Source organism: Bufo bufo, chromosome 4 (genome assembly GCF_905171765.1).
Source record: "Bufo bufo chromosome 4, aBufBuf1.1, whole genome shotgun sequence".
Taxonomy (NCBI): Eukaryota; Metazoa; Chordata; class Amphibia; order Anura; family Bufonidae; genus Bufo; species Bufo bufo.
In genome coordinates this window covers 368,698,080-368,716,594 of record NC_053392.1, presented here as the reverse complement: position 1 = coordinate 368,716,594, position 18,515 = coordinate 368,698,080, and the positions used below count along the sequence as shown (strand labels likewise).

At 44.2% G+C, this 18,515-nt stretch overlaps 1 protein-coding gene across 2 annotated transcripts in view; it reads right to left on the bottom strand.

Moving 5' to 3' along the window:
* Positions 1 to 18,515, bottom strand: part of LAMA2 (laminin subunit alpha 2) — a 1,085,231-nt gene that overhangs the window by 622,827 nt on the left and 443,889 nt on the right. The gene's annotated exons all lie outside the window — the stretch shown is intronic.

Below are 18,515 nucleotides of genomic sequence, written 5' to 3'. Positions count from 1 at the left end.
CTATAGTGAATTTGTGTGCCTGTGTATGGAGAGACACCGCGCCGCCGCAGTAATGTAATTAATAAATTAAAACTAACTGGGCTGGTCCGGAGTCTGGACTGGAGTCAAATGGAGGGGCCCCCCCGCCGGGCGCCGGCGGCCGCTGACTCACCTGACTGTGTCTGCGCTGCGCTGCCGCTGCTTGTCTCTTTAAGAGATTCGAGACTGGAGCAGCGGCATGCACGACACAGGCAGGCACGTCTAGCGTCTGGCTGACGTACGTTGTCACAGGCTCCGCCCCCCCGCCCTGGATTGAACTTAAGGAGGCAAATTTGAGGCAAGGAGCAAGCAGCAATTAAGCAAGCAAGCGCCATTGGCATTTGGCACAGCCAGACAGCCACAGCCCAGAGCCCAGTCTGACTCTGCCAGCAGCGCCAGGGAAGGCCCGCCGCCCACAGACAGAAGGCAGCCAGCCCACAGCCAAGTTCCAAACTTCCACTGACTGTCTGGTAGGGTCATAATTCATTGGTTATATTGTTTTGTTGTTAATTAAACTGGATCGGATCCATGATCCATCCATACCATTCCCAGTGTTTCCCACTCAATGACTTACTTAGTCCAGCACCATCTCACCCGTCCGGGCCGTCCCAGTGTACTACTAGCCCGCCCTGCGGGCTGCGGCCCTGGTTCTGTTTTTGTTTGGAGTCAGTTGGACTGGAGAAATGTGCATTTGGGGGGCGGGGGGGGGGGGCAGTTACTGGTACTAACAGTTACTGCCCCCCCCCCCCCAATGCACATTTCTCCAGTCCAACTGTCCAAACAGAACCAGGGCGGGCTAGTATACTGGCACTGGGACGGGTGAGATGGTGCCTGGGATGGATCCGACCCAGTTTAATCAACCAACCTACCAGTAATTGGCCCCCTCACACCCCCCAAAGGCACATTTCTCCAGTCCAACTGTCCAAACAAAACCAGGGCGGGCTAGTACACTGGCACGGGTGAGATGGTGCCTGGGATGGATCCGATCCAGTTTAATCAACCAACCTACCAGTAACTGATTGGTTGATTAAACTGGATCGGGGTCCATCCCAGGCACCATCTCACCCGTGCCAGTGTACTAGCCCGCCCTGGTTCTGTTTGGACAGTTGGACTGGAGAAATGTGCATTTGGGGGGGAAGAGGGGGCCAGTTACTGGTAGGTTGGTTGATTAAACTGAATCGGATCCATCCAAGGCACCATCTCACCCGTCCCAGTGCCAGTGTACTAGCCTGCATTTGTTTACAATACGGGACGTTAAAGTCAGCAAGTGTCATGTGGGGGAGGGGGCCTTATTGTTTTCCGCCCCAGTGCCCCATTTCACCTAGAACCGGCCCTGGAGAAAGTAAAAAGGGAAAAATTGGCTTAATTTGAGAGTTGCAAGATGGAAACACAGTGATCCTAGTAAGATCAATACCCATTTTTCAAGCAAGAACCTACAGTAGATGATTGTGGCTATGGAGAATTTTCATTGATGTGCCATCCCCGCTGCACAGATTGCAGGCTCTTCTGCTCGGCACATTTTGTCCTGTTCAGCTGTATAATGGGACCTAAACAGAAGAACTTGCACCTTGTGCGGGTGCAGTGGGGACAAAGACATCAGCAAGGGACAGATAAGTACTAACTAAACTGTTTTTCTTCAACAAGTCAGAGGAAAGCTTGTATTTTTGTTTCATGCTTGGAAAACCATTTTTTTTTTTTTTTTAAACCTGATTTGAAAAAAAAAAAAGTTCCTTAACAGTTTTTGCATGGTTTTCCCCAACTAAAACTAAACAACATTGCTAAGAAACATATAAAAAAAATGTCATATAAAAATATCACAAAAATTATTTTGGTAATCCAACAAATGAAAAAGTTACCACCATTAAACTACAGTGTGGTAAATGACAAACAAGGGGGGAGATTTATCAAACTGGTGCCCATAGCAACCAATCAGATTCCACTATTCATTTTTCAAAGTATCTATGAAAAATGAAAGGTGACATCTGATTGGTTGATATGTGCAACTAAGCCAGTTCTACTTTACAACAGTTTGATAAATATACCCCAAAGTGTCTGATCATTAAGGGTGGGTTGACATCACGTTTTTGCCATCTGTTTAACTGATACATTGTAAAAAAAAAAAAAAAAGATACAAAAGAACAGCACACCACGCTTTTGTATCCTGCAGAGTCTGGTAAAAAAAATAAAAAAAATAAAAGATATATTAATGTATATATTTTTTGGGTTATTTTACATTGGAACTCTTTGGTGAACGGATGCCACTGCATGGCATCAATCTGAGGCATCTGTTAACATGTATATTTTTTTGTGTACTTTAAATGGATTTCAAAAATGTAATGTGAACCCACCCTAAGTCCTTTTTAGGCCTGCTGTTTATAGGATTAACTAATGAGCACTTTCCCCACTAGTAAGGGAACGTGCTTACTAGTAATTGCATGGTGCCTGTCGCACAGATATAACTGAGGGACAGGGCGGTAATAACCAATGAGTACCCTTCTCTGTGGTGAAGGAAAGTGCTCATTTATGAAGAGGGAGGAATAGAACATAGAGTTATAAGAATAGATGCTTCGGATTTGTTGTTACATGGCGAATGCAGGTAGTTACTAAAAAATATATGTCAGGAGAGATGACAGGTCCACTTTAGAGGCTAGGAACACCTTCAGGGGATTTTTTTAAATTATTATTGTATTGGGCACATTTCGGGCTAAACATCATTTTTTCAATAGTTTTTTATAATTTTTTTTTTAGCAGTTTTTGTCATACAAGGTTAACTCTTTGCCTAGCTGTGAGCATCTTACTTTTACTTTCACTTTGAGACGTTATCTGCCGGCTATGTATATTCCTGATCTATGGACTATTAACAGCTCATAGACCTTTATTTAAGACATATTGTTATCAATGAGAAGATAATTGAGCTGCCTAATGGTAAACAGTATAAACACTAGCCTGGTACTAGAGAATCTCAAGACAGTACAGAGAAAGGGGCTGAAAATGTTTAATAAAGACCAATTGAAAAAAAGTTTTTGCTCAAAATAAGTATAATGAAGTAATTAAAAAAAAATCCCCCAAAGGTGTCCATAGCTTTTAACCCTCACTGCATATTAAAAGTGAAGAAGTCTGATAAAGATATGATCTATTCTAGTGATTATAGTTGTCACTCCTGTATTTGCAGCCAGTGATATAGTTTCGATCCTGGTACTGACAATGTTCTGACAATGATATGACATTCCTTGTTGCACACAATAATATCTAGAGCTTCCAATAAGTGGGAGTCACATCCAGGGAGTCCAAGAGATATATGTGGCTTAGGAACCATTAGTTGAGGATCACTGCTCTGAGGATTATTATATACCGGATAATTGCTTCTCAGTATGCAATAACAGACACCTAACATTAAATCTTGATAAAGCCCCTGGCTTGATGAGTACTGAGCCCATTAATTGATAGACAAAAGTATCTCATCTTATTAGACCCTCTTATAACAATGTTGGTGCCAAAAGACTGAAGGATGGCTGTTATTGTAGCAATATTTAAGAAAGGTAATAAAGTAGAACTATGAACTACTTTCTGGTAAGCGTGACATTTAAAGTATTTGAAGTTATTCTCATAACCAGCATGGATTCATGCAAAACAGGTCGAGCCTAACCAATATATTTGGCATCTGTGAGACGCTGCAAATCTGGATGTTGATCATGCAGCATATGGGATACATCAGGACTTTGCAAAAATAATTTGATACTGTACCATATAAAAGCCTTGTGCTGAAACTACAAATGCAGGGGCGAGGGGACAAAATATGCAAAGAGGTAAAGAATTGGTTATGGGACAGAAAACAAGGAATTGTATTAAATGGTACATACTCAAAATGTGCTAAAGTCAGCAGTATTGTACCACCAATCTGTGTTAGACCCCTTTAATTGTAATCTTGTGGACAGAAATGAGAGTAAAGTGTCAGTTTTTGCTGATGTTTTTCTACAAGACAGAAGCACTAGGCATATGTAAAGTCACCGTACATTCTTATGTACAATTTGTCATTTAGACTAATAATGCCTATTTTAACATGTCTTTTTTAGTAATAAAACTTAACTTTTAATAATAAGTATGTAAAAAAAAATCCACATTTGACCAAATAAAAGTTAAAAATATTAGTTGTGTTGCTTTTCTTTTTGCCTTTCCTGTTTGGATATAAAGCACTGTTATTAGCACAGTGCTAGTACATTAATAGTAGACCAGGGGAGACTGGTAACCGCGTGCTGGTTCCAGCTCCTCTCTCTTATAACTCTGTTCCTAATTACTAATTGTCACTCCTGTACTAAAAATTCCTCAAACACTGCCCCCCGGCATGTTTTGCCAAGGGCTCTATAGTCTTCAGGGGAACGGGCAGTGAATGTTTGGAGGATGTGGGACGGATCTTTTTATAGCCTCCTATGCTAAGTCCTTGTTCATGCGCAGTAAGGGTTCATGCACATGACAGTATTTTGCGTTCAGTATACTGGACGTTTTTTGAGTTCAGTATACGGAACATATACTGAACCATTCATTTCAATGGTTCAGCAAAAAATACTGAAGTGTCTCCGTGTGCATTCCGTTTCAGTATTTCAGTATTTCCGTACCGTGAAAAGATAGAACATGTCCTATTCTTGTCCGCAAATCACGGTGCTTGGCTCCATTCAAGTCAATGGGTCCGCCAAAAAACGGAACACATACGGAAATGCATCCGTATGTCTTCCGTTTCCGTTCCGTTTTTTGCTGAACCATCTATTGAAAATGTTATGCCCAGCCCAATTTCATCTATGTAATTACTGTATACTGTATATGCCATATGGAAAAACGGAACGGAAAAACGGAAACACAACGGAAACAAAAAACGGAACAACGGATCCGTGAAAAACGAACCGCAAAACACTGAAAAAGCCATACGGTCGTGTGCATGACCTAGTGGCTGGGGTGTGCCGGGAGCCATGACCGCGGGTACGCCAAGAAAAGGCGACATACCCAAAGGAGAGAGTAAAAGAAAGGGGAGGGAGGGGCACGCCACAGGAACGCCAGGCTGGAGTGAGGTAGGCGCTGGCCTAAATACTACATGCGCCTCCCACAACTACAGGCTGAGCTTCAGCCTTAACTATTTATGGTCAGGGCTAGAGATGGCGAGAAGGAAGAGGGAACCCTAACCCTGAACCTAGTGGCTGGGGTGTGCCGGGAGCCACGACCGCGGGTACGCCAAGAAAAGGGGCCAAAGACTCTGAATAGTTTTATTTGAACATTACAAAGCCAGTGTACGGAAAGCCTGAGAGATTTCTGCCTGGGGTCTGGTATATAACGGGCGAAACAAGACGAACGCCAACGCCCCATGCAGCGAATGACATGTGCGGGGACCTGATGCTTAGAAGCTGCCGTCGCAGCCCCAATGCGGAAAGAATGACCTGAAATAGTACTGGGGTCGTGACCCAACCCCTGCATCAGAGACCGGACGAGGGACATGAATTTCGATGTGGTGAGTGGCTTACCTACGCAAGGCAGGAGAGGGGAGTCTAGTGGAGAAACCATGAAGCAGGACGACAACTGCCACAGAACCTTGACCGGGCACCATTGGTTACTTGAAGGGAAAAACCTAATCTCCGTGGGAGGACCAGACTGGTTGGTTTTGGAGGACGGGAGATAGAGGACAAAATGGTCTGTGTTCCAGACTAGGTGGCGTTTCTGGAGGAAGCTATGACGCCCGGGGCCCGACGTAAATTAACCAGGCCTGAGGTAGCCGTAGAACCCGAGGTAAATAGCAGCCTTCAGAACCGTGCTAAGAGAGGGCCCAAAAGGACTGCCGTCTAAGGCTAAGGATAGGGCTCTGAACAATCCCCCTGACTACGGGTGCGCAGACCCCTCCCCTTCTTCTGCAGACCCCTGAGCGTTGCCTTGATGGCTTGTGAGGTGAGGATGGAACCCCCATCTGGCATGGCGATCCTGCGATGATGCTGGAGCCCCGCTAAATATAGCTTGATGGTGTTGTGGGATAAGGACAGGCAGGTGTGGCAAAATGCAATGAACGCCATGACATATGAGGTTTCCTCCAGCTGACCCCTTGGGAACTCTCGAGAAAACTTGCTGAAAGCTATAAACCAGGCCCGATAATTCCTGGCTGTGTTGTGGGATAACGAACCCTCGACCAGTCTCTCTGCCTGGACCACCAAGGATGCTAATCCAGGATGAATGAGCTGAGCGGTGGGACCTGAGTGCCGGAATGATCCGCTTCGGGCATTTCCTGGAAAAAAGTGGAAAAACAGAAACGGGACAGGGCGTCAGTGGCAGTGTTGGATTCCCCTGGAATGTGAGCACACCGGACATGGAAGTTGTGGGTAAGGGATAGCCACACCAATTTCCGCAGCAGGGCCATGACCCTGTGAGATCTGGACCTGCCGGAATTGACGATATCGACCAGGGTCTGGTTGTCCGTGACGAACAGAACTGGCAAGTTGGACCAGGAGCTGCCCCAGACCAAGGCGGCAGCCACGATAGGATATAATTCCAGGAGGGGAGAAGAACTGATGGCAGCTGGGTCCGCCCGGATTTCTGGAGGCCCCATGGCCGCCAGCCAGTGGGACCTGAAGATAGCAGCAAAACCGATGGAAAAGGCGGCGTCCAAAAATATGATCGGGGAAGCCGAGTGCCAGCGGGGAACGAAGAGGGAAATGCCGTTCCAATCGGAAAGGAAGGTGTTCCACATGGCAAGGTCCGAGATGGCGTGGCAGTCCAGGTGGACAACGGAATCCTGGTCATGAACTGTGGAAAGTAGATGCAACAGGCTGGCCAGAAAAGTCCGGCCCTGGGGCATGATCTTCGTTGCATGATTCAGCAGACCCAGCAAAGACTGGCGGATCTTGGCCAACTTTTCTGGTGGCAGACTAGCCTCCATCGTAGGCTACTTTCACACTAGTGTCGGGGTGCCGCTTGTGAGCTCCGTTTGAAGAGTCTCACAAGCGGCCCCGAACGCATCCGTCCAGCTACCAATGCATTCTGAGTGGATGCGGATCTGCTCAGAATGCATCAGTCTGGCAGCGTTCAGCCTCCGCTCCGCTCAGCAAGCGGACACCTTGAGGCAAACGGATCCGTCCAGACTTACAATGTAAGTCAATGGGGACGGATCCGTTTGAATTTGACACTATATGGCTCAATTTTCAAACGGATCCGTCCCCCATTGACTTTCAATGTAAAGTCTGGACGGATCCGTCTGAAGCTACTTTCACACTTAGAATTTTTTCTACAATATAATGCAGACGGATCTGTTCTGAACAGATCCCAAGTCTGCATTATATGAGCGGATCCGTCTGTGCAGACCCCAGACGGATCCGCTCTGAACGCAAGTGTGAAAGTAGCCTTAGCGGAGTCTAACGTGATGCCCAAGAAGGTCACCCTGGTGGCTGGGCCCTCGGTCTTGGTGGAGGCCACAGGCACCTGGAGGAGGGAGAAGAACTCCAAGAGAGTGGTGGGAATTGAGGGGACCAGTCGAGGGTTCTCAATGAGCAAAAAGTTGTCCAGGTAATGAATTACCATGGGAAGACCTCCGTGATGCACCAGGATCCAATGGAGAGCCCTGGCAAAATGGTCGAACAGCCAGGGGCTGCTCTTGGACCCGAAGGTTAAGCGGTTGGCAAAATAAAACCTGTCCGACCAATTGATACCATAGTACCTCCAAAGATGCGGGTGGACCGGAAGAAGCTTAAAGGCGTCAGCTATATCTACTTTGGCAAGCCAAGACCCAACCCCCGACTAGAGGATGAGCTGAATTGCCTCCTCAACTGACGAGTATTGCATAGAATACTCCTCAGACGGAATGAGAGAATTCAGGCTTGGGGTGGATGACATATGAGGCGCTGACAGGTCGTAGATGAGGCGTTTTTTATTGGAAGATTGTTTTACAACCAGCCCAATAGGGTTGATCCGCCAGGACTGAAACGGGATGTGGAGGAAAGGACCAATGATGAAACCCTTTTCAACTTCGGATTGAAGGAGGGCATCCACGGCCTCTGGGTCACCGAAGGCCGAACGCAAATTGGGACCTTCCCATGACCCGTGAGGCAGGGTGATGAGCCCTGTATGGAAGCCCTCCCTGAACCCGGCCAAGAGGAAAGCCACAAAAAGACGGTCTGGGTGATCCTGCAGCAGAACAGCCAGAAGGTCTACATCAATGTCGGCTAGTCAGGAGCTCTTAGAAGATTTCCTGGTACAGGCCAAACATGGATGGGCCCGAAAGCACGCCGAGCAGATATGAAGATATCGACAGGCGTTAAAGGCACAACATCCCGCATTGAAGTTGTTGCAGACCTGGCTGCTACCTAAATAGACAATTGGTCTGCCTAGCTTGTTTAGAGTTGCCGAGCTCTTGGCGGCCCCTGAAGTGCTAGGAGCAGCTCCCGGCTGGGAAGGATGAGCCTGATCGGGACACCAGTCAGAGGAATGGAAGATAAGAGGCACAGGAGGAAGCGCTGAGACCGGCAAAATGACGGCAGAACAGCTCCATGTCGAGATCGGCCCAATTAGTCATGAACCGAAACTGCGACAGGGCTGCTGCTGCCTTAGCGGAAAAGGACCTGTGATAGTCGTAGAACGCTGAGCCACCGTACTTGTGGCCCAGGTCCGAAACGCGATACAGGTAGGTATCAAGCTCCTCCCTCCTGGATGGATTGGCTGAACAAACAATGCCCCGATACAGGCTAAAGGCCAGGATAAACTCGGGAATGGACAGTTTGCGGTTAAGTCTGGCATCTTTGACCTTCAAGACCACCGAAACCTGGCCAAATTCACATCCTTCCCAGCCAAGATGTCCTTTTTAATATGCTCGGGGATAAAATGAGATGGGGCAATTAGAGGACCAGAAACTGGCCTACCTGCCACCTCTGGAGGTGGGGAGGGTGCCACCACTGGGGAGGGTGGAATTGCCGAGGGTCTGGATTCGAGAGCTGCAACCCTGGCCTGGATGTCGAATAGAGAACTGGCAAGCCAGTTAATAGAGGACTGAATCTGGGACAGGGCTTGCTGAATGGAAGGCGAGCTAGACTGACTTTCCACTGAACTCGGGGCCGTCATCAACAAGCGGTATAATTCTGCCTTGCGGGCTGACTCGGGATGACGAATCCCCCTGCGGTTGAGCTCGGTGATCAGCCTAGGCACAGTCCAGCTCCTCAAGGAAGCGCTGATGGAGTGACCAAAAGCCGATGTTCCAGGAAGGGAAATATTGTCTTCCGTCCCTGATACGTGAGACATCCTTGACCTGTGAAAAAATGTAAATGAGAGGGGGAACGAAGCTGCGGAAGCGAGTGAAAGAACAGCCGAAAACGAAGATGAAAGGCGAGGGTAACGAGACAATTTAAGATACTTACCAGATGAAGCCTAAGACCGAAGAACTGGAGATCTGAATCCGATTACATACCGGTAAGCTAAAGAAAAACCCAGACCTTCAGAAGAGAAGAGAAAAACCAAAAAAAAAAACACACAAAAAAAAAAACACTGCCCTCAGAGGGACCGAACATGACCTGAACTTACCTTAGAGAGGATTTTAACCCTCGACTGACGCGAGATGAAAAAAACAGACCGAACCTACGATCTGAAGATAACGCATATGAGGACCAGTTAACCGACAGCTGGGAAGAGAAACGGGAGGCGATCCCCCACAGGAAGCGGTGACAGGAAAAGACGCCAAAAAGGATCAGTAGACCCTACTGGCCCAGGGAGCGAATGAGCCTGGGACGTGACCTAGGGGTACGAGGGACATGCCGACTGGAAACAAGAAGCATGGACAACCCGGACCCGTGTTTTACAGAGAGACCAGGCGGCCGAGGAAGCTGAAGACAGACCTGGGCGATCCAGGAGGAAGGAAGAACCCCAGGCGAACTAGGGAACAGACCTGGGCGATCCAGGGAAAAGAAGAAGAACCCTAGGCGAACTAGGGAAGAGACCTGGGCGATCCAGGAGACAAATACGTGAACTGGGCGAACCGGAGAGGGACGGCCCTGGGCGATCCAAGGCCTGAGACAGGACGAACACCGTGAAAGAGAGAGAGCCCGGGCAATCCGGGAAAGACCAAGCAAACGACAGGAATGTAGCGAAGACGCTGTGAGCCGGGAGAACTCGGAGGATCCGAGGATCGCGGTGTATGAGAGAACAGGCGGCCTGAGGTAAGGCCCGTGATACATATATTAGCGACTGCGGAGGCTGACACACTCAGAGCACTGAATAAGGCTCTGCAGCAGATGAAGGAAGTAAACACTACCACTACTTCTATGAGACGGAAATCAGTGTAATATTACCCTCATACATTCACGCCCCCACCCGCAGGTTGATGAAAAACACCGCAAACCGCAGGATGCAGCTGCTGATTAATTTGTCATCACACAGCGGGTAGATGGACAAAATGAGTGCAAATGGAGAAGGAAAAACATACAGCAGTGAATAGACATCGTACCCCAGGGAATATAGGGAGGCAGACAGAAAGAAAGTGGTTTGAAAGGGTTACGGACAGCGATCCCGACCATGCAGGCGTGGGGGATCCGAGACCCTGGAGGCCGAACCACCCAGGCAGCGTGCGGTGACAAGCAGAACCTGTGCCTGAACGTACTGTGGTATCCTGAGAGACGCCGGGACCGGAAGAGAGCCGAACGCTGGAGTTGCCGCAGAAGGAATCAGAAGTGGCGGACCCGAAAGTGAAGTGGCTGCTGCTGATGACCGGACCGTACTGCACGCCGCAGGAACGCCAGGCTGGAGTGAGGTAGGCGCTGGCCTAAATACTACATGCCCCTCCCACAACTACAGGCTGAGCTTCAGTCTTAACCATTTGTAAATAAATACGTTTTTGCCGACGACACAAAAGTGTGTAGAATACTTAAAGGGGTTTTCTGGGATTTTGATTCTGATGACCTATCCTCAGAATAGGTCATCAATATCTGATCGGTGGGGTTCCGACACCCGTGACCCACGCTTGCTAAGGCCTGGTAGCTCCTGGGCCTGGTAGCGACTGCTACCTCTGCACCCCCTATAGCTACGCCCCTGCTAACGGCATAAACTACCGTATGTCAGCATTCAAAAAGACCTAGATGATTATCAAATTGTGAACGGTATAGATTGTTATAATTAGAGATGAGCGAACTTGGCTTCAGGTTCCGACATTCCAGTCAGAACCGAAGATGCCGAGTTCAGTTTTAAAGTTTTAAAGTGGTTTTTCACACGCGACTTGTATGGAGCTGTACAGTATTAATCCAAAGTTTGGAATGAAGCAATTTTGGATCTAACATCTGGAGTTTGCTTTGCTCGACACTAGTTATAATTAATTGAATAATTAATGGTGTATAATTGTTCGGAGACAGACTGAACTTGATGGACAAGGGTCTGCTTTTCAACCTATGTAACTAACATAGTTGATAAAACATCTGCATTTTTTTAACATAGAAATATTCATCTGTATTTGTCATCTACTTTAGAATCCTTTCTCTAGTGACAAACAGGAAATATTCCCCTATCTGTTGTTGCAGACCTTAAGTCCTATCTAGAGTTAAGGAACGCATTTAAGAGGCAGGAGTACGTGAGTGAAAGAAAATCAAAGTAAATGCAGAGTGACATTTGGTTGTGAAAACGCACAGAGAACGTGATTCTCTCTGATGCCTTTGCAGAGAAATTAGCAATTATAATATGGTTCTCTTCAGACACTGATTTTCCAGGGAAGGCTTTGAGAGGACTCATACCGATGTCAATGGCATATTGAAATGTCTGGCATCTTATCTACAAGATGATACTCTCCTCTACCACATGTTTGTATTTCTCTAAGATCAGAGGATGTGTTTTATTCCACCAGTTAGTAATGCATCGTAACCAGAAATCCCATTTTTTTTCAGAGGTGTATTTGCCTCAAAATTGCACGGTCCATAGATTAAAGCTCAGTCATGCCTTATTGATTTCCATTTGCTCTGAGCAATCCAGACGCCCTGGTACACAATACAAATATTTACCAGCTTCATTTACTTCAAGATTTTCTATTGACAGAGAATAAATATTTTGTTTAAAAAAAAAAACTACACAAACCATAGGATGAATACAAAAACGAGAGCGTCTTGACGTGTCCTGCGGAGGAGAAAGCAGGCAGGTCTTCATGGATTGCAAGGAGTGTGCTAATCCTTGTGTTGTAAACCGCCTATTCTCTTATAATGACTTTACACAGTAGCAATTTCATGTGTAGTATTACAGAAGTTTGCCATTTAAGAAATCAAACGTGAAACTAATTACTTTTCCTCTAAGAAAAGAGATTACATTTTGCAGCAGTAAATCTCCCTCTTAGAAGCTAAGTACCAGCTTTAGTCATATTTTTATATCACGTTTCTGTGAATATAATATTTTATCTTCAAGGCACAGTAGTGGAAGGGGCAGTTTAAACAGTTTGCACACGTCCGCAACTGTTTTGCGGTATGCAAATTGCGGATCCGCAAAACACGGACACCGGCCATGTGCGTTCCACATTTTGCGGACCGCACATGGCCGGCACTATAATAGAAATGCGTTTTCTTGTCCATGTCTGCGGACAAGAATAGGACATGTTCTATTTTGTTGCGGGAACGCGGAACGGAAGTGCGGATGCGGACAGCACACTGTGTTCTGTCCGCATCTTTTGCAGCCCCATTGAAAATTAATGGGTACGCACCCGTTCCACAAAACTGTGGAGCGGATGTGGACCCATTTTGCGAAGTGTGAATGGACCCTTAGGTTCTTGGATGTATTTTAAGATAATAGGGATATCCTATTAAGGATTTCGGTAATTCCAGCAAAGGTGCAGAATATCAGATATCTGGCACAGCTGGACACCAGGGCCGCCAGATACCCATTCACTATAATGGGATTCGTTGGGTCTCCCCACATAAATGCTGACTTTCTAACACAAAAAATACAGTTGCCGATGGATCTCATTATAGTTAACCCCCAGAGGACCCATCGATTTTCTGTTTTTGCATTTTTGTTTTTCTCTCTACTTTCCCAGAGCCGTAACTTTTTTGTTTTCTGTTAAAATAGCCATATAAGGGCTTGATTTTTGTGAGACAAGTTGTACTTTCTAGAAGTACCATTTAATATTTCATAAGATGTAGTGGGGAGCTGGAAAATCAAAACCCAAATGGGGTGAAAATGGAAAAAAACTCGCAATTCCACCACAGTTTTATGGGTTTTGTTTTTATGGCGTTTCTTATGAGGTAAAAGTGACCTGATCCCTTCATTTTCTGGGTCAGTATGATTACAATGATGTCACATTTGTATAGTTTTTCTTGTGTTTAATATTGAAAAAAATAGTTGTATGAGGGCTTTTTTTTGTGGGGTGATCTTTACTTTTCAGTGATATCATTTTGGTTGTGTACTAGACTTTTTGATCATTTTTTATTCATTTTTTTGGGAGATGAAGTGAAAAAATTGTACATTTTTATTTTTATTTTTCATTATACCATTTGCTATATGGGATCCATATATTTTTTATTTTAATAGTACAGGCGTTTTTTGAAAGTGATGATGCCTATTTTTTATTGTTTGTTTATTTTTATTTAGGGGAAAGGGGGTGATTTGAATAGTAATTTGAACATTATACTATTACCACACTGTGGATATACAGAAATTACATTACTATACTTGTATATCCAGTGGATTACTTCTGTTTGTACAACTATTAACCTAATAACAACGAATCTGCCGATCAACTGATATCTTTAACCTCTATAGGTTGAAATAGCTGTGAAAAAGTAACTCTGGCTCACAAGGGACATTTGAATATTATACTATTGCTACTATTGCCACATTTCGGATATATAGCAATGATATTACTATACCAATATATCCAGCGGATGACACCTACCTGTACAGCCATCAACCTAAAAGTGACTATACTGGTGACCAACTGATATTTTCAACAGAAGAACCTATTGTTATTATTTTTTGGCCAAATCCATTTTGTGGAGACAGTTTTTTTACTTTTTACCTTTTACTCTTTACTTCTATTTTTTATATATTCTATTTGATTATCTAGCCTCTATTTTTTTATCTATATATTTTAACTATAATAAGGAAAATAAATTAACCTACGGTATATTTAATACAATCTGTCTGCTCTCTACTTGCTGCCAAATAAAGTGTGCCAGTCTATTAATCAAGTTTATTTCTATACACTCCCCTGCTGACTGGGTGAGTCAGTCAGACTTTGAGCACCTAGCATGACAAGAGACGGGTGAGCATCTATAAAACTTTGTGTTTCTGCACTCAAAGTGCTGAACAATGTACTCCAGCTTATCCTTTTAGGCTATGCAAAATTTATTAAGAGGTCTGTGGATCTTATAAACGTGGTGCAACTTACTCCAGTGTGCTTCTGATTAAAACTGGCATGTGAAAAACCAGCCTTAGTAAATTCCTCCTATTATATCCGTTTCACTTTAAATTTAAGCATTACAAAATGGCCACATCTTCTGAATCCTCAAAAAGCTTATAACTTATCAAGAAATCTTTCAGTTCACAGGATCTCAAACTATTCGCACATTTATAATTCCATATTTTTTGTGTTCTTTTGAGGGTATAATGAAATACAGGCCAGATGCTGGATACTGATACACTAGAAAATATATGGAACGCAGAAGTTGCTAAAGTTCCTTTGACTTAATGAGAATTTTAACAGAACACTGGGAAACTAGCTGAGCATATCACAACCATCATACTTTATGACTCTGCAGAGAATGTCTTTCAAACTACAGCTCTATCTTAGTTGTGGCACAGCGAAAGAGGCTGGGGAAAAGTAAAATGGATTTTCTTACATTTATTTTTAACTGTTTTTGGCTTCTGAGCTTATGACTGTTCTTAAGGCTGTTCACTCGAGCACTGCATTTAAAAAAAAAAAAATCATAGTGCCTTTTGTATCATTCATACATTTCTATTCCTTTAAACAACAATGGTTCTTGCATCTACTAACATTAATGTATATTGTGTCTTTTTTTTACCAGCTTTGTCCTTAATGGAACTTGATTGCCTTTAAACACTTGAGTATTGCGTTATGGAGTATAAACTTACTAGCTACAAAACTTCAAAATGGTCTGCTGTTACTAAAATTACTACAGGATATATAATTTGCCTAACTGGTTTCATCTTTGAAGAGTTCCTGCCACCTCTCCTGACATATCCTGAATTGCCCCATTGTCTCGGATGAGACAACCCCTTTAATTATTTTGTTCATACTCAGACCTTCCTTATTTGCAGCTTGCATCCTGCTCTTAGTTTTACACTGATGTGGTTGTGCCCCAACCATTAAAACATAAAGAATTATGAGGTTTGTGTGTCCAGGATGCTTCTGTCCTCTCGATTTGTCATGTACTAACATAGCTTTTTTTCCTGTACTGGTTTTTCCCTGCTACAATCCATGAGGGATCTCTTGTCACTTGGCCTGACAGACACTGATGCTGAGGAGTGTATGATCCCTCATCCCACAGCCTGCTATGGGGAAATTCACATAATGGCTTTTGAGCGGAGTTTTGGCACATAAATTTCACAAAAAATTTACTGGCGGCCGTGTCCTTTTTGCCTCTCATACAACTCATGTCCCTTCTCGATACAGTTCTAAATTCCGCTGAAACAACAATCGAGATAACAGGCACTTAGAGTTATCTCCTCACTTATGCACGGCTTATATGATTTCTTCACCTTCAAACTGCCTGGTATATGCTCTCTTCTTTTTCTGCAGCCTATTGAATTTTCCCTTTCCTCCCTCAAAACTGCCTATTTTGTTCTTTCCTCTCTATCTAAACTGTATCAAAACATAGAATGGCCTATTTGATCTCTCTCTCTTCTAAAAAACCTGCCTATTCCACATTCTAATCTACTGTGGATACCTTAGTCCCCCACCCTAATGCTTTATTTAACACTGAGAGAAGAGAGGTACAGTAGAGCAAATAGAGCTGACACAACATAAACTGTGCTCTGGTGGATTTATGTCAGATTCAGCAAGTTAGTTAGCTAGGTGAAGGAGTTACATTTATTTATTTTACACACTTTTATAGCGCTGCTATATTCCGCAGTGCTTTACAGGCAATAGCATTGAGTTTTCCCCAACAGAGCTCACTATCTAAGGTCCCTATCAATATGTATTTGGAGTGTGGGAGAAAACCAGAATTCCTGGAGAAAACCCACGCAAACATGGGGAGACTATACAAACTCAATGCAGATGTTGTCCTTGGTCGGATTCGAACCTAGGACCCCAGCGCTGCATCTGCTAACCAATGAGCCACAATGTTGCCAGCTATTGTCTGGCGCAAATATTCGAATAGCGAATATTTAGAATATAGTGATATATATTCGTATTTTCGAATATTCTTGATTTTTTTTCATCTGAACCCATAATCCCTCCCTGCTTCTTGCTTGTGGGCCAATGAGAAGGCTGCAATGTCTTTGTCTGAGCTTAGCAACATCCCTAGCAACCAATAGGAAAGTTGCCTACCCCTTACTATATAACAACCTCCCCAGCAGCGATTTTATACAGTTTTTTAAAGTTCTGAGAGAGACAGCAGTGTCATTGCTGTGCTCTGTGCTTTCCACACTACATTAGATAGATAGTTGGATAGCATATACAGTCAGGTCCATAAATATTGGGACGTCAACACAATTCTAACATTTTTGGCTCTATACACCACCACAATGGATTTGAAATGAAACGAACAAGATGTGCTTTAACTGCAGACTGTCAGCTTTAATTTGAGGGTATTTACATCCAAATCAGGTGAACGGTATAGGAATTACAGTTTGCATATGTGCCTCCCACTTGTTAAGGAACCAAAAGTAATGGGACAGAATAATGATCATAAATCAAACTTTCACTTTTTAATACTTAGCTGCAAATCCTTTGCAGTCAATGACAGCCTGAAGTCTGGAACATATAGACATCACCAGACGCTGGGTTTCATCCCTGGTGATGCTCTGCCAGGCCTCTACTGCACTTGTCTTCGGTTCCTGCTTGCTCTTGGGGCATTTTCCCTTCAGTTTTGTCTTCAGCAAGTGAAATGCATGCTCAATCGGATTCAGGTCAGGTGATTGACTTGGCCATTGCATAACATTCCACTTCTTTCCCTTAAAAAACTCTTTGGTTGCTTTTGCAGTATGTTTTGGGTCATTGTCCATCTGCACTGTGAAGCGTCGTCCAATGAGTTCTGAAGCATTTGGCTGAATATGAGCAGATAATATTGCCCGAAACACTTCAGAATTCATTCTGCTGCTTTTGTCAGCAGTCACATCATCAATAAATACAAGAGAACCAGTTCCACTGGCAGCCATACATGCCCACGGCACGGCATCGCAGTAGCTACTGCGCATGCGCCGGCCAACGGCGAGAAACAGCGGCGAGGAGGCGGACCAGAGACACCCACAATGTCGCTGCAGAGAAGGAGGACGCAAAGGAAGAGCGGGGCGGGCAGAGGAAGAGGCTGGGGCGGGGATATGATGAAAAGAGGCAGAACAGCCTGGGCACCAACGAGGTGAACACCGCCCTGGGCACCTGCGAGCCCTAATTTACATATGAATAAAAGTCAGTTTTTGCCTTGGGGGAACTTTACAAGAAAACATCAAAGGTACCATTAGAATCATAGACTGCTATGCTAGAGCGCTATGTAAGCGGTCTATAAGGTCACAATCTGGTGACAGATTCCCTTTAAACTTTTGATCAGGACTGTATTCTTGTTTTAGAATATTACGAATATTCTAAAAAACGATGTTATAGCAATATAGTGAATATTCGTAAAATACACATATAGACTGCAATTTAGCTAATATAGTGCTATAATCTTTTTTTTATAGTAAATTTTTTTTTGTCTCTTCTGGAGTTCAGATTTGGAAAAAATTTACACTATAGCACTATATTAGCTAAATTGCAGTCTATATGTGTATTTCACGAATATTTGCTATATTGCTATAACATGGTGTTTTAGAATATGACGAATATGACTAATATTCTAAAAAACAAATATATAGCAATATAGTGAATATTCGTTATTTAGAATATTCGTATTTTTGTTTCCAATCTGAACGGTCGTTCGCATACAGGCATTCCCATGGTGACTGGGGACGCTTGTCGGGGAGGAGTATGCGAACAACTGTACAGATTGGAAAAAAAAAATGTGAATATTCTAAATAGCCAACCAATAGGAAAAGTTGCCTTATACAGTTAAAAGAAAATCGCAATACGCGAATAATTAAATTTCATATTATTCGAGATAAATAGAATGACGAATATTTTATTTCGACAAATATAAGACGAATATTCAATCGAATGTTCGCAAAATATCGCGAAATCGAATATGGCACCTCCCGCTCATCACTACTCCCGACAGCAGGTCCTGGGAAGGTCATGGAGCTTCCCGGTCATCCGGTATCTATTCACCACGCTGAAGGATAATTTTTAAGGTGTGTAGAAGCCACACGGGGCCCCCACGCTGCAGATTTATCATGGAGACAGAGAT